This window comes from Lathyrus oleraceus, chromosome 6, assembly GCF_024323335.1.
Source record: "Lathyrus oleraceus cultivar Zhongwan6 chromosome 6, CAAS_Psat_ZW6_1.0, whole genome shotgun sequence".
NCBI classification, from domain to species: Eukaryota; Viridiplantae; Streptophyta; class Magnoliopsida; order Fabales; family Fabaceae; genus Lathyrus; species Lathyrus oleraceus.
In genome coordinates this window covers 76,711,969-76,725,659 of record NC_066584.1, presented here as the reverse complement: position 1 = coordinate 76,725,659, position 13,691 = coordinate 76,711,969, and the positions used below count along the sequence as shown (strand labels likewise).

Genomic DNA, 13,691 nt, shown 5'->3' with positions numbered 1-13,691 from the left:
GAACCCTTGTGCAGAAGCATCAATTGCATTTGGATTTTCATTTTCTCTCTCTCTCAAAGTCTTCATTCGTAGCAGCTAGCACTGAGATTAAAGGAATTCGTTCTTGTGAACTGAGTAGAGGCGTTGTCATCGTTCAATATCATGCCCATTCATAAGGATCATTAAAGGAGAAAATTTTAATTTCCGCTGCGTTTTGGATCGCCCTTCTCCTTCAGCACCGTTGCGTTTTGGATCGCCCTTCTCCTTCAGCACCAACAAGATGCAATGAAAAAGTTGCAAAATGCAACAGAAAAAACAATTACAATGCAATGAAAACGCTGCTGCAACAAAACAACTTCCAAAGTGAGCCAATTCCAAACGCAGGCAAAAGCTGCTACACGAACATAACTCAAACCAAACAGCAGTACAACACTTCGAACTCCATAACACCAACAACAAGCCATAGTACAGGCTAACGCACACAAGCCATGACTCCACCAATTGCAAACCAAACACGGTTGCGGCAAGCTGCTACTACAGTGCAAAACAAGCTTCACGAACAACCAAGCTTCCAAAGCGTAATCCAAAAACAGCATGACAGACCAAAACAACTCCAAAGCTGCGTCAAGCGCCAACTGCTGCAGCTAACATATACCAAGTGCAAGCCACTTCAAGCAGCTACAAGCTCCGAAGCAAAACAAACAACGCAAGCTACATAGACCTGCTACAAAACAGTGCAAAACGACATCAGCAGGAAGCAAGATAGAAACAGCAGCGTGAACGTGTAACACTCACAAGCCAAACTGCATAACAAGCCAAAATTCAAGCTGCAAACGAAGCGAGGCCAAAGCGCTGCAACGCGAAGCCAAAAACGGTAATACAAAAGTGTAAGCGACTCCAAAAAAATCCAAACGCAGCTTGATAAGCAGAATTCATAAACGGCAACCGAATTGACCAAACGCAGATTTTTTTTTAATAAATAGAGAAGCTTATCAGTTGAATCTCTCCTCTTCTTTGGCAACATTCTGAAAAGATCAACATCGCCGTCGTGCTTCAATAACCGGCGAAGTTCAGCTTCGCATCCAATATCCACCGCACATGCCCATTCTCGTGTAGCGTACAAGCCGAGCCACCATGAGAGAATATACAAAACGAATCGCAAGTAAATTCGTAACCGAAATCGATCGCCGAAACGAATCGAATGGGAGAAGATTGAACGAGAAGGGAAGCGCTTGAGTTCGGAATCGATGCTGCCTTCGTCGTCGCGGTAGGCTCTTCTTCTCTAGGTGTTGTTTGAGTCGTGTGTGGTGGTCTTACGCTCATATTTGGTTCCCTTGTTGTTTCCATTCGGCGTTCGTTGTTCCGTCGATATAGTGAGGTTAGGTTAGGAAAGGCGGAGGAGATTGTTTTGGTTAGATTAGGAGAGATTGGCAGAGGATTTGGATAGGAGAGTGTGAGTCGCTTTCTCCTCCACCGCCGACGATGAACTCCGGCGCGACGGAGTCGTTTTGTTTCAGGCGGCCAGACTGAATGAAGAAGAGTGAAGGTTCGCGCAGTGTTGAGGTTTAATCCCTCTGAATATTTTTTGTTGTGTTGCTATTAGGCTTCTGAGCCCATTCAACATGCACACTCCATTCAACAATACACCCCCCTGCGATTTGGGCCTGACCTGCATTTAGGCCCTTTCTAATAATTGAGAATTACTAATTGTAGTTTGCTGTTTTGGATAATTGTAGATAATTAGATTAATATTAGGATGACTTAGATTAATTTTAGAATTAATTTTGAATGTTTAGGTTAGCATATTAATTTTGAACTATTATTGTGAATATTAATTAGTGGATTAGAGATTAATTTTAGATTTTTATTCTAGAATTTGATTAGAATATTTTAGATATTAATTTTGACTAGAATATTTTAGAGGTGATTTTGATTTTTGATTTTTGATTTTAATTTGTTAATTATGGATAATAATAGATAATGGTAATTAGGATATTAAATTTGGTTAATTCTTTTAGATTTTAATTTGGTAATAATTTGGAATTTTTGGTTAATTGTTTTAGAATTGTTGTTTTGTTACTATTTTAGAATTGATATCTTGATAATCATTTTCTTGAATATTACTCTACTTTGATCTAACATCTAACAATTAACATCTAATTCATTTTATTTCCGCATTCTAACGTCTAACTTTTAATTTCCTCATTCTAACATCTAACTTTTAATTTCCACTCCTAACATTTAATTTTTGTCATTTACCTTATTCACTTTTATTTGCTTTATATTTGTACATTCTCACTTCATCTTGAAAATGAACCTAAAAATGGATAAGACTTAAAAAATGCAAAAAGATAATAATTCTCAAGCATGTAATGGACAATTGACCATGGACGTTGGGATTGTTATTAGGACCCTTGCAAGAGGCCTTGGACAAATATTCAACCCTAACATGAAAGGAGCATTCAAGACTCAAGACTTGTAATCTTTTATACGCTTTCTAGTTTAGGACACAATTGCACACACACGGCTTTCTCTTGGGCTACCTGACAATGAGACCTTTTATTTCCTGCACTCCCTTGTACTACATGTACCCCCTCCCCTTTACGATGTATGCTTTTACTTGCTTTGTCTTTTATTGCTTTATAGTTACTCCTTAGGCATTAGGAACGCTCACCATTTCGTAATCAATAATCAAACCCTTGATCCAACGTCAAGCGGTCATTTCTTAAATCAAACTCAATAAGCAAACCCTTGATCCAACGTCAAGCAGTCTTTTTTTTAAATCAAAGTCAAAAACATAATAAATGGATATTAGGATTGTACATCACGAGCCTTAAGTGGTAAAGAATGGATGAGACTTGAGTTTTCCTACACTCATTCTGAATGCTTCGAACACAAGACATTTGGCTTGGTAGTTCGAGGTATTCACCTTTATCCATAGTCTTTAGTGCAATCTGAAATCAATAACACTTTCTCAAAACCTAAAAACAATTCAACACATTCAAACCTTTTGTTTGAGCCTTAGGGCGACACCATCGAAAACCCTTCTTCAAGGTAATAAAATCAATAAAACAAACAAACATTTAAACCCACGAACTACGGGGCTCTAATTTCTCACTTCAACAAGTGGACATATGTAGGCACAATGACACAATCCTTGGCGAACACACTAATTTAAAATCTACCTCCACTGCGTAAACCTTTGGCAAGCAAACATTCGATAAATAACACACACGTAAGCGCAAACATCCTAGATGGTTCCCATGGAGTACCATGGATGTGAGGGGTGTTAATACCTTCCCCTTGCATAACCGACTTCTGAACCTGTTCGTGGTTGTGAAGACCATTCTTTGGGGTTTTCTCGATATTTTCCCATTCCTTTGGAATAAATAAAAACCGATGGTGACTCTGTATTTTTCGCGTAGCGCCAGTCATCATGAAAATTTAGGGTATTTGAAGCAAGGCCTAATCGATGTGAATGTGATCAACTTTTGCAACAATGTTATTTACGCTTTTATTTTATCTAAACAAATATGAAAACCCTTATTTATTTTCCTATAACATGTGACTACTTGTGTTTACAAAAATTAACAAGTCTATAATCTCAAACCATAAGAAACCAACCCCTGACTACTTGTGTCTACAAAGTAAATCCTAACTAACCTTAGCAATCTTTAACCTCTCATCCTTTATCCCCATTCCCAAAATAATAACATCTACGTACCAAATTTCTTCCTCTAAATTAATACATGCATCTTCATATGGGAAGAAGAAAATTAGTATATCGCTTGAAACCGGGTTAAGTAGCACAACCTTCCCACCTAGGCTAATAAACATATTCCTCCACAAACTTAACTTGCTCGAGAGAAGCCTAATTAGGGGCTCTCAAGTAGACTCCTTCCTAGAATTCTCCCCCACCAGAAGTACAAGATACTTTAAAGAGAGAGATACCATATTAAAATGCATAAAATTATCTTCCAAATCCAATAAACCACCTTCCATATTAATGCCATAGACGTGACTATTTGAGATTTGCCTCTTAAACTGGTAGCCAACTCATAGCTCTTGAGAATAGTCTTAATCTCCCAAGTATCACCCATGTACAGTGACAAAATGGTATTCCTTTGCTTTATTAGGTAATAAAACTATATTAATACCACTCTCCTTCATCCACCTCAATTGCGAGAGCTATACAAATTGTGTTTCCCTACACCTGAGAAGCTTATACAATTATTAAGAAACCATTGGTTTCTCAACCAGATCATCCAAAGATGTAGGACTTAGCTCAAGCCTCACATAACAAGTCTCAAAATGTTTTACACAAGACTAAATTTTTGTTTCCACCTTCCCTCAAACACATTTCTGTTCCAAGACATAAGCATTAATTTGAGATTTTTTTACTTATCCCCCAAAACCATGGCCATCCAATCTGAACAACGGGGAGACCTCTAAGATCCCTCTATACGGACTCTATGAATTTGTAATCCAACAGAAACTTATTGAAATGGAAAAGTTTGGTGCCTAAATTTTGATCCCCATACTTCAGAACAATATGACATTTATTCCACAAACTACCCGAACCCCACAAGTCCTCCCAATCCTATAACACTAAAAAGAGTTCCATTCATCTAATTCCCCCTCCCATTTGGCTTCTACCAAGTAAACCTCCTTCTCGAAAGGTGAAGATCATTTAAGTACATGTACTGATATGTATCCATCACTCGACCAGTCATATTTAGAATTATAGGAGTCACATGTTGGTTGTTGTTTTGGTATCTTGGTTATACATACCTGTAGCACCTCAAATTTGCACCTATCATTATGCATACATTTTCATATTAGGTCATAGCATATCATGATCCATTGCATATCATTTGCATTGTCCCCAGTTGCCTCAAGAGCAAGCAGTCAAGAATTAGGTCAAACTGATCAGGAGATCAGTCAACCAATCAAGCAAGTGTGTTTTTCATTGAGCCAAAGCCTTAGGGTTGGTCCAACAAGTTCACATGACTTGGAGGTCCATTTGGAGTGTTCATGTCAAGGGTTGAAGGCTCAGAGGTCATCAGTTCATACACAGACAGTCAAAAACCCTAGAAAGTCAACAGTCAGTCAAAGCAGTGGATGGTGGCCATTCTTGTGGAATTTGGGCACCATGATCAATAATCAAGAGTTCATACAACTTGGGACATCATTTGAAGTCAAGTTCTCAAGGAATTAGGGTTTGGAAATCATCAGTCAATGCACAATCAGTCAGAAACCCTAAAAGTCAACTGTTGGTCAACTGCCTATTTAATCAGTGATTTGATGAATGGATTTGGTTTGTGAGAGCTCATTCATGGCCAAATAGTCCTCATATATCATGTCAAACACCATCATGGAAGAATTTGAAGCCAGATAAAAAATTTCCCAAAGTGGAAACTGGACCTGTAACTGAAACTTACCAAAAATGGAAAGTCTTGATCCTCAAACTTACATCATGATACAAGCCTCAAATGAATTTTTTCCCAACATGAAAGTTGAAGATCTTGTTCTCCCATTTCCAAAAAGTCCTAGAACTCTCAATTCCCATGTGTGGTTGGCAAGTTATGATCGAATCGATTTCAGAAAATCTTGAACTTCAAAGGGCCATATCTCCCAAACCGTTTGGCCAATTTTGGTGGGGTTTTTTCCTACAAGTCACATTTGATCCCCTCTTTCCAAAAATATAAATTTCATGAGCCAAAACTTCACCAATCAAAATGGCATATTTTGACTTTTCTCATTTAAATGCAAGTTTGACCAAGAGTTGACTTTTTGATATAAACATTTTTTCAACATTTGGCCAATTGGAACAGCTCATAAATGTCATTTAGAATGTGTTTGCAAAGTCAAAATATGCAGTACATAAGGCCATTGCTTGTTTGCTTGAATTGTAAGAAAGGTACAATTTCACCATACCACTCCATGCTATCCACCATACCATGGTTTGTACTCATCAAAACAGAGTTTTTAGAGGCTAGTTGCTGTTATTTTGAACACATATCTACAGCCAAAAAACCAGTAGTACAAGGGGCCATTCCTTGTTTGTTTGAAATTGGGGAAAAGGTACCTTGCAGCCATTCCACACCATACCTCCACACTTTGCCTTGCACTATCCATAGCTGATTTTATGGATCAAATTTTCTGTCATTTGAGGGCTATTGGCTGCATAACACAGCAGACCTCATGCATCATGTTTTTTCTGTCATCACATACACAAATGCTCATTCTCTCTCATTGGACATGTTTGCCTCCAAATTGCAAATACTGTCAAGAAGGCATGGCACAAGACAACAGCAAGTCCTTTTCATCATACCTTTTTCTGCCACTTAACATGACCTAACCAACATAACACTGCAGCAAAAAATTGGATTCATCTTGCCCTCACCTCGTTTCTTCTGTGAAAAAAAAACAAAAAAGCACCTAAACCAAAGCCCTTGGCCATTCCCCAGAAAACCTGCTAACTGCCTTGCCTTGCCTTGCCTGGCACAATGCTCCTCACTATTTTTCTGCCATGAACAAACAGTAGCAGACCAACCAAAGCCTTTGCTTACTTGCAAAACCAAGCCTTGCCTTGTAACCCTGTCATGAAACAAATACAACAGCACTTCATTTTGTTGATGTTGATTCTAAAACCTGCACACACCTTGCTACTTGCTTTGCATCTCTAACTTCCAATAGGCCAAACCTGCTAACCAAAAAACAGTAGAACTTCATTGATTCATCTTGCTATTTGCCTCTTCATTCTTCTGTCCAAACACTCAAGGAACTGAGCCCTGCTTGAGACCACATTTTCCCCATCATTTTGCTGTCAACAAAACAAACAATAGCAGACCAAACACTTACTCCCTCATTTTTCTCTCAAGCCTCACTTTGCCATCTCACCATTTCCAAACCTGTTTTCCACCATCCTTTTTCTGTCATGAAACTGCATGAACCAAACCTGAAGCTTTGCACTGTGATTACCAACATGACATAACCTAACCAACTCACTCTTTCAAACTCTCTCACTTGGCATTTTGTGAAAAGTACAAAATCTGTCCAAGGAATGAAGAAGATGCTTGGCTTGGCTTTGCTTAGAAAAAACTGCATTGATCTTTTGTTTTGGCATTCCAAACTTTTTCTGTCCATACATCAAAACCAAACCAACCCTGCATTGACATAACAACATTTCTATCATTTTCCCTGTCATAACAAAACCAGCAAAAGCCAAAAGCCTAACTGACCTTACCTGGCTTTTTTCCATTTCTTTTCTTTTCAGAACTTCCAAACCAACCCTGCTTTGCTTAACAACAGATCCCCTCATCACATTTTCTGTCAAATTGAGGACAGTAGAAGCAGCAGACATAACCAAAAAACCACAGAATACTCTCCTCTCTCTCAATTGCATTTTTGGGCCAAAATCAAATTTCTGTCAAAGAGCTTCAAACCCTTGAGCATCCTTTGGTCATATCACCATCTGAACTTCATTTGGAGCTCCTTACAGCCAACAAATCCCAGCTGGAATTCCATTTCATATTCTGTTTTTCTTCATGGATTAACAATGGCAGTTCTTGATTTGGATACTTGCAAGTACTGCTGAGCTAAGTTCTCCAAAGTTTCATCATTCCAAACCATTATCTTCATCAGTATTGAGCTACATCATCAAAACCATAGCTGTTTCTTCCATTTCTTCAAAAACAAGTAAGAGATCGAATCTTCTATTTCCCAAAACCATGCAATGTTTAACATAGAGCCTAGCATGCTGATTGCAATGAAGTTTGTCTTGTGTGATTTGATTGAATAGAATGTCAGAAATCTGAAAAATAAGATTGATGATCATTTATATTTTTGTTCGAATCTCTCTCCATGCTGTGTTATCCTGAAAAATAATGATGGATTTGCATCCACTATGCTTGAATGAACCTTTTGGTATGTCATTTAGTCATTTCTGGAATCTTTTGTTCATAAGCCAAAGTTTGATGTTCATGCTTTTTTGCTCGATTCATTCACATGTTGATGTTTCGTGGAAAATTAATGTTGGATTGTTGTTCACCTTACCTTGCTGGTCATGTCCATGTATTCATCTGGGATTTCTGGAAAATTTTTATCAAACACGATTTTGATGATGATGATGTTCATGTTGCCAAGCCTAAACCCTAATTTCTCTTTAAAAAAAAAACAGAAAACTCAACGATGATTGGCTGTTGTTGCTTTTGTCACTATTCCATTGAAAATGAGCCAATAGAAACATTTCCCGTGCCCATCCAAAACTCAGTCGTTTTGATAAGTGGCATGCTTATTTACAGCTTTGCCACTCGGTCAACCTTGCTTTGACCATTTGCCATGCTAGTTGTGCATGTTCATCCCAATTATTCATCCAACTTCCACAATTAATTTCTCTCTCAATTTTCATCCAAAAATCATGCAATTTTTTCCATAAGGTTCATGAATGTGTCTAGTATTTGATTTTGATTTTTAATTAATTTTTCATTGGCTGGATTTTAAATGATAATTGTTTTCCCAACATGTATGCCAAATTGATACATTGTGCCATTCCTTTTGAGAAATGCTCATGTTGTATCCAATGCCCTTGAAACTTTTTATGATGAAACTAGACACATTGACCTTTGTTTACATATAGAGTTTGTGGATTTCCCATTTGTGGTTTGCTGGATATGAATTTTTGGAGTTGGAGGTTACATTTGGTGTCATACCATGATCATGCATTTTCTCTAATTTTGTTCACATGTTTCCTTATATCCAAATGACCCCAAATTTTGCATGAATGATCTATCATATGTCTAGTTGACTTGTGAATTTTCTTGGATTTAATTGAACTATTTTCCATTTGTTTGAGATTTTTCTTCTCTGCCCAGTCAAATGTTGACCTTGTGAGACACTTGTTCCCATTTCATTTGTGAAATTCTCATACTTTATTGGATGGACATGAAATTTGACATGTGATAACTAGACATCCTCACCTTTGCCATGGTTTTAGTCCCATTCATTTATCATACACCATTCTTGACTTATGATTTTTCTAAGTTGATGCATGTTTGGTTGACTTCTTTGAGCATGTTCAAATTGGCTTTGACTTTCTGATTTTCATTGACTGCCTTCCACTTGTCTAAATGGGATGAAATTTGACATGCTTACCATGCTATGTGTTAGGTTTGATCATGATTTATTTGATGATTTTTGGAAAATGTTTAGATTGCTTTTGATGCAAGTCTTGTTGTTGACTTCTATGAGCTTCTGTTTGCCATGTTTTGACCTAAATGGTTCAAGAAATGATGATAGTGTTTGATATGAATGTGAATTCAATTGGTTGTGTTTCCTAATTGTTTGAACATGATTTGGGATGCTTGCCCTTTGCTGTTTTAACTTTCTCATTCACTTTTGACCCTAGGCTTGCCCTAGTGGTCCTGTTACTCACCTTTGAGCTTGTGTTTTCAGGTTGACCATCAAATGGCCATTAAGACCAATTCTTTTGATTGAGCTTGCTTAAGAATCATTGTCTAACTTGTTTGTATTGTAGGTGGCTTGGCTCACATGCCTTAAGCCTTGTGCCTTGCACATCCATGTGCCCCTAATTGACTGTTGGTGCTTGTTTCTGTTTTGTTTTGTTTGAAGTTGCATACTAACATCTGCTTGACTGTTTCAGGTGCTTTAGTTGCTTAGTTCCTTGTGAACTTTTTGCTTTGCTTTGCTTGTATAAGAAATTTGCATTGAGGTATGTCTCTTTTACTTCATGTAGTCTGGAAGACCTGGCCTGTTACTTGGCCAGGCAACTGTCTGAAGTCCTCCTTAAGAGGCAATGTTTGTGACTGTTTAACTTTGTCCTTGCATAGAGTCAAAGACCTCCTAAGTGAAGAGGCAATTGGTGGAAGGTAGGGATATGCAATCTATCCCCCACTATTCAGTGTGTCATCTGTTTTGCTCACACCACCGTGTTGATGCATTACAGATACAAACCCAAGATCTTGTGCAATTGCACAGTTGAGTCAGTTTCAAATGTGTAGAAGGGTTCCCACTTTCTGAACCCACACATTCTTGTCTTAAGCTCTCCCAGGCCAGGGATAAGAGCTGTGAAGTCTTATCTTCACTTACCTTTCATCTGCTTCACCTTAGCCCCTCGATGGCAAGGTTAAGAGCAACATTTACCCTATTCCAGTTGGCCTCAGTGCCTACCCCTTGTGTGAGCCACTTGCTTGTGTATAGTGTGTGCTATCTGTGCTTGTAGGATTGTTTGACTTGCTTCCTGTGCAAGTTAGGATTGTTTGACTTGCTTCCTGTGCAAGATAGGATTGTTTGACTTGCTTCCTGTGCAAGTTAGGATTAGTTTAGACTTGCTTCCTGTGCAAGTAGGTTTTGCTTGGCTTGCTTCCTGTGCAAGTTAAGTGTGTGTGTGGCTTGCTTCCTGTGTGAGCCATGCTTAGGATAGGTTGGCCCTTGTGCCATTTAGCTAGAAACCTTAACTTAGGGATGATTTTGCATGATAACATCTAGGCTCGAGTCGTAGTCTCCCTAGTTGTGTCTCCCTCTGTTATCTGGTTAGGCTAGATCCTTATCCCTGCGTAGGGGAACTACATCGCCCTGATCTTCATACCAGATGAAGTATGTAGGCAGGAGATTGAACTGATCTCTCCGGGCGCCCTTTTTCTTTTTTTGTGTGTGTTGTCTGACCTTTGCTAGGCTCGAGTCTGTGACTCCTTAGCATTTGCTGTCCGTCTGTTTGTGTGTGTTTGACAGTTATAGGCTGAGTCCCCGACTCCCTATCAACCTGTTGCGTGTGTTTAGGTTCGGATGCTGATGTAAGCCCAGTGATTGGCATTCAGGCTCCACGTTTGCCTTCTTGTGTGTGTTTTGGTTCGGATGCTGACATAAGTCCAGTGATTGGCAGTCGGGCTCCACGTTTGCCTTTGCCTTTGTCTGTTTGTGTGCGTGTCAGCCGAGCTGCGAATGCTCTGATTCTTCTCTCGTCCGAGAAGATACGTATGCATAGGATGCGACATCCTAGCGAGCATGTGTCGTTTCCCCAGTCCGAACTACTTCGACTCTGATGTCTATGCCTGATAGACTAAGTAGGCCCAGGATGCGATATCCTGCCGAGTCAGTTTCAGTCAGTTTTCTTGTGTCTCTTTCAGCCAGTGTGTGTGTGAATTTGAGCAGTGTTTAGCAACCATTTTCCTTCCTTTTGTGCGTGGATCCCGTAGAGTACTACGGATGCGTAGGGGTGCTAATACCTTCCCTTCGCATAACCGACTCCCGAACCCATCCTCTTTGGTCGCGAGACCATGTTCTTTCCAGGTTTACTCTGAGCGTTTCCTTTCCCTCTTTTGGGATAAATAACGCACGGTGGCGGCTCTGTTGTTCTTCTTTTCCCGCCGGTTTTTCGCGCGATGCGACAGCTGGCGACTCTGCTGGGGAAATAGAGAAGTTGACCTGTGCTGGTCCATCTTCCCTAAGCGAGTCTCTCCTAGCGCTCTCTAGGATTAGGGTTTTGGTTGCTTTCTGCTTGTTGTATTTTATTGCATTCGTTGTATATATGCACATTTATTGTTTGCATTGATTGTATGCATTGATGTTTGCATTCATATTCATTATTCATTACTGGCTGGCTGTCTGTTTTTCTCTGTGTGAGGGGGGGAGTCAGTTGAGGTAAAAGGTCCAATACCCAGACCATGAGTGAAAATCTAGGATGATTAGGAATAGAGTGATTCATGGGAAGCGGGTGGTATGGCGCCACTTAGCGGAACATTGATATCACGAGCAGTTCAGACCCTGGTGGGATACTGTCGTTACATACTTCGGGTGTGTATATGATAGTATTTCTGCGAAAGGTTATTTATGCTGCGTTTCTCTCAGCTTTACCCTGGCCTAGACTACACCCGTGAGTGGGAAGGGTTATTTCATTACAGGTACCGTTGGTGACTCGGTTCTGTTGGTGACTTGGTTCTGTTGGTGACTCTAGTTCAGACAACAGTTTTCGGTTGACCTTAAGTTGGATTTATGTTCTGATTTTGACTGAAGCTTCGACCTAGTGATCAGAGATTGCACAACCAGCCAGTCCCGTCTGCATCATGTGCATCATAGCATATTTATTTTTCAAAAGAAACGCAATGAAAAAAAAATCCAAAAATAAAAAATAAAAAAAAAAGAGAAGAAAGAAAAAACTAATCTCTGCATGCATATCATTTCTCAGGTACATTCCAGAGCTTGTCCACTGATAGAGATGGCAACAGTCCCAGAGTTGAAGCGGAAGACCTGTTCCTACAGTTTCCACCGTGAGCCGTTGACTCCGCTAGTTGAGTTGGGTAGCCTCGTGACAGACGATCGACTGAAGAGTTTTGTTGGGCGGTACGGAGATATCTTGACAGTATTGAAGACAGTAGTGGATCCAGTGCCTCTGCAGACACTACTTCAGTTTTATGACCCAGAGCTCAGATGCTTCACTTTCCAGGATTATCAGCTTGCACCTACTCTCGAGGAGTATTCCATCCTGTTAGGTATCCCTATTCAGCATCAGACTCCCTTCTTGAACGTTCCAAAGGAGGTCGACTTCAGATTGATTGCCAGAGCTCTCCGGTTGAGTGTTGAGGAGGTCGGTAAGAATTGGAAACCCTGTGGGGAAGTTATAGGTCTGCCATTGAAGTTCCTGTTGAGAGTAGCCAGAGTTGAAGCAGAAAAGGGGAATTGGGAAGTTTTTCACGCACAGTTAGCTGCCATGATCTATGGTATCATCCTATTTCCCAGTATGCCAAATTTCATTGACTTCACTGTTATCAGCATTTTCATCAGAGGGAATCCAATCCCTACTCTTCTAGCAGATACTTACTATGCCATCCACAGCAGGCATGGTAAGGGAGGAGCCATCAGGTGTTGCCTACCTCTTCTGTTCAAATGGTTCATGTCTCTTCTGCCAGCCAGTGGACCATTTGTGGATGCTCAGAGCACTCTTAAGTGGACTCAGAGAGTTATGTCTCTTACCTCCTATGATATCAGATGGCAATCTTACCGGATGGATGTGCGTAACGTCATTATGAGTTGTGGAGAATTCCGGAACGTGCCACTCATAGGGACCAAAGGTTGCATCAATTACAACCCAGTTCTTTCTCTTCGCCAGCTAGGGTTTGTTATGAGTGAAAGACCGCTCGAAGCAGAGATAGCTGAGAGTTTCTGTTTTGAGAAGAAGGATGACCCTGCTAAGTTGGAGCAGATAGGGAAAGCCTGGAGAGATGTGGGAGTGAAGGATGGATCTGTCTTGGGGAAGAAGTTTGCCGTTGCTATGCCCGATTACACTGATTGGGTCAAGAAGAGAGTGGAAACTTTGTTGTTACCCTATGATAGAATGGAGCCGTTGCAAGAGCAACCACCTTTGATCCTTGCTGAGAGTGTGCCTGCGGAGCACTACAAGCAAGCCCTGATGGAGAATCGCCGTTTGAGAGAGAAGGAGCAAGATACCCAGATGGAGCTGTACAAAGCCAAAGCTGATAAGCTGCACTTGGCCCATCAACTCAGGGAAGTGCAAGGAGAAGATGCTAGCAGACTGAGAAGCAAGAAGAGATCCTACGAGGAGATGGAGAGTATGTTAGATGCAGAACACCGGGAGCGCTTGAGGCTGCAGAGGGCTGAGGCCAGTTATCAGAAGAAGATCAGAGACTTGGAGAAGCAACTCAGAGACAAAGATGCTCAGTTGAAGAAAGAGATGG

General features: G+C 40.2%; 2 long non-coding RNA genes across 2 annotated transcripts; one reads left to right on the top strand and one right to left on the bottom strand.

The window, feature by feature from the left end:
- Window positions 1-311: 311 nt before the first annotated feature.
- Window positions 312-918, bottom strand: LOC127097389 (uncharacterized). Its single transcript, XR_007793019.1, has 2 exons — window positions 775-918; window positions 312-703 (listed from the first exon to the last, which is right to left on the bottom strand). It is a non-coding gene; the product is annotated as an uncharacterized LOC127097389 (long non-coding RNA).
- LOC127097388 (uncharacterized) lies at window positions 697-2,635 on the top strand. The gene is made up of 2 exons (XR_007793018.1): window positions 697-1,246; window positions 2,389-2,635. It is a non-coding gene; the product is annotated as an uncharacterized LOC127097388 (long non-coding RNA).
- Window positions 2,636-13,691: the final 11,056 nt, after the last annotated feature.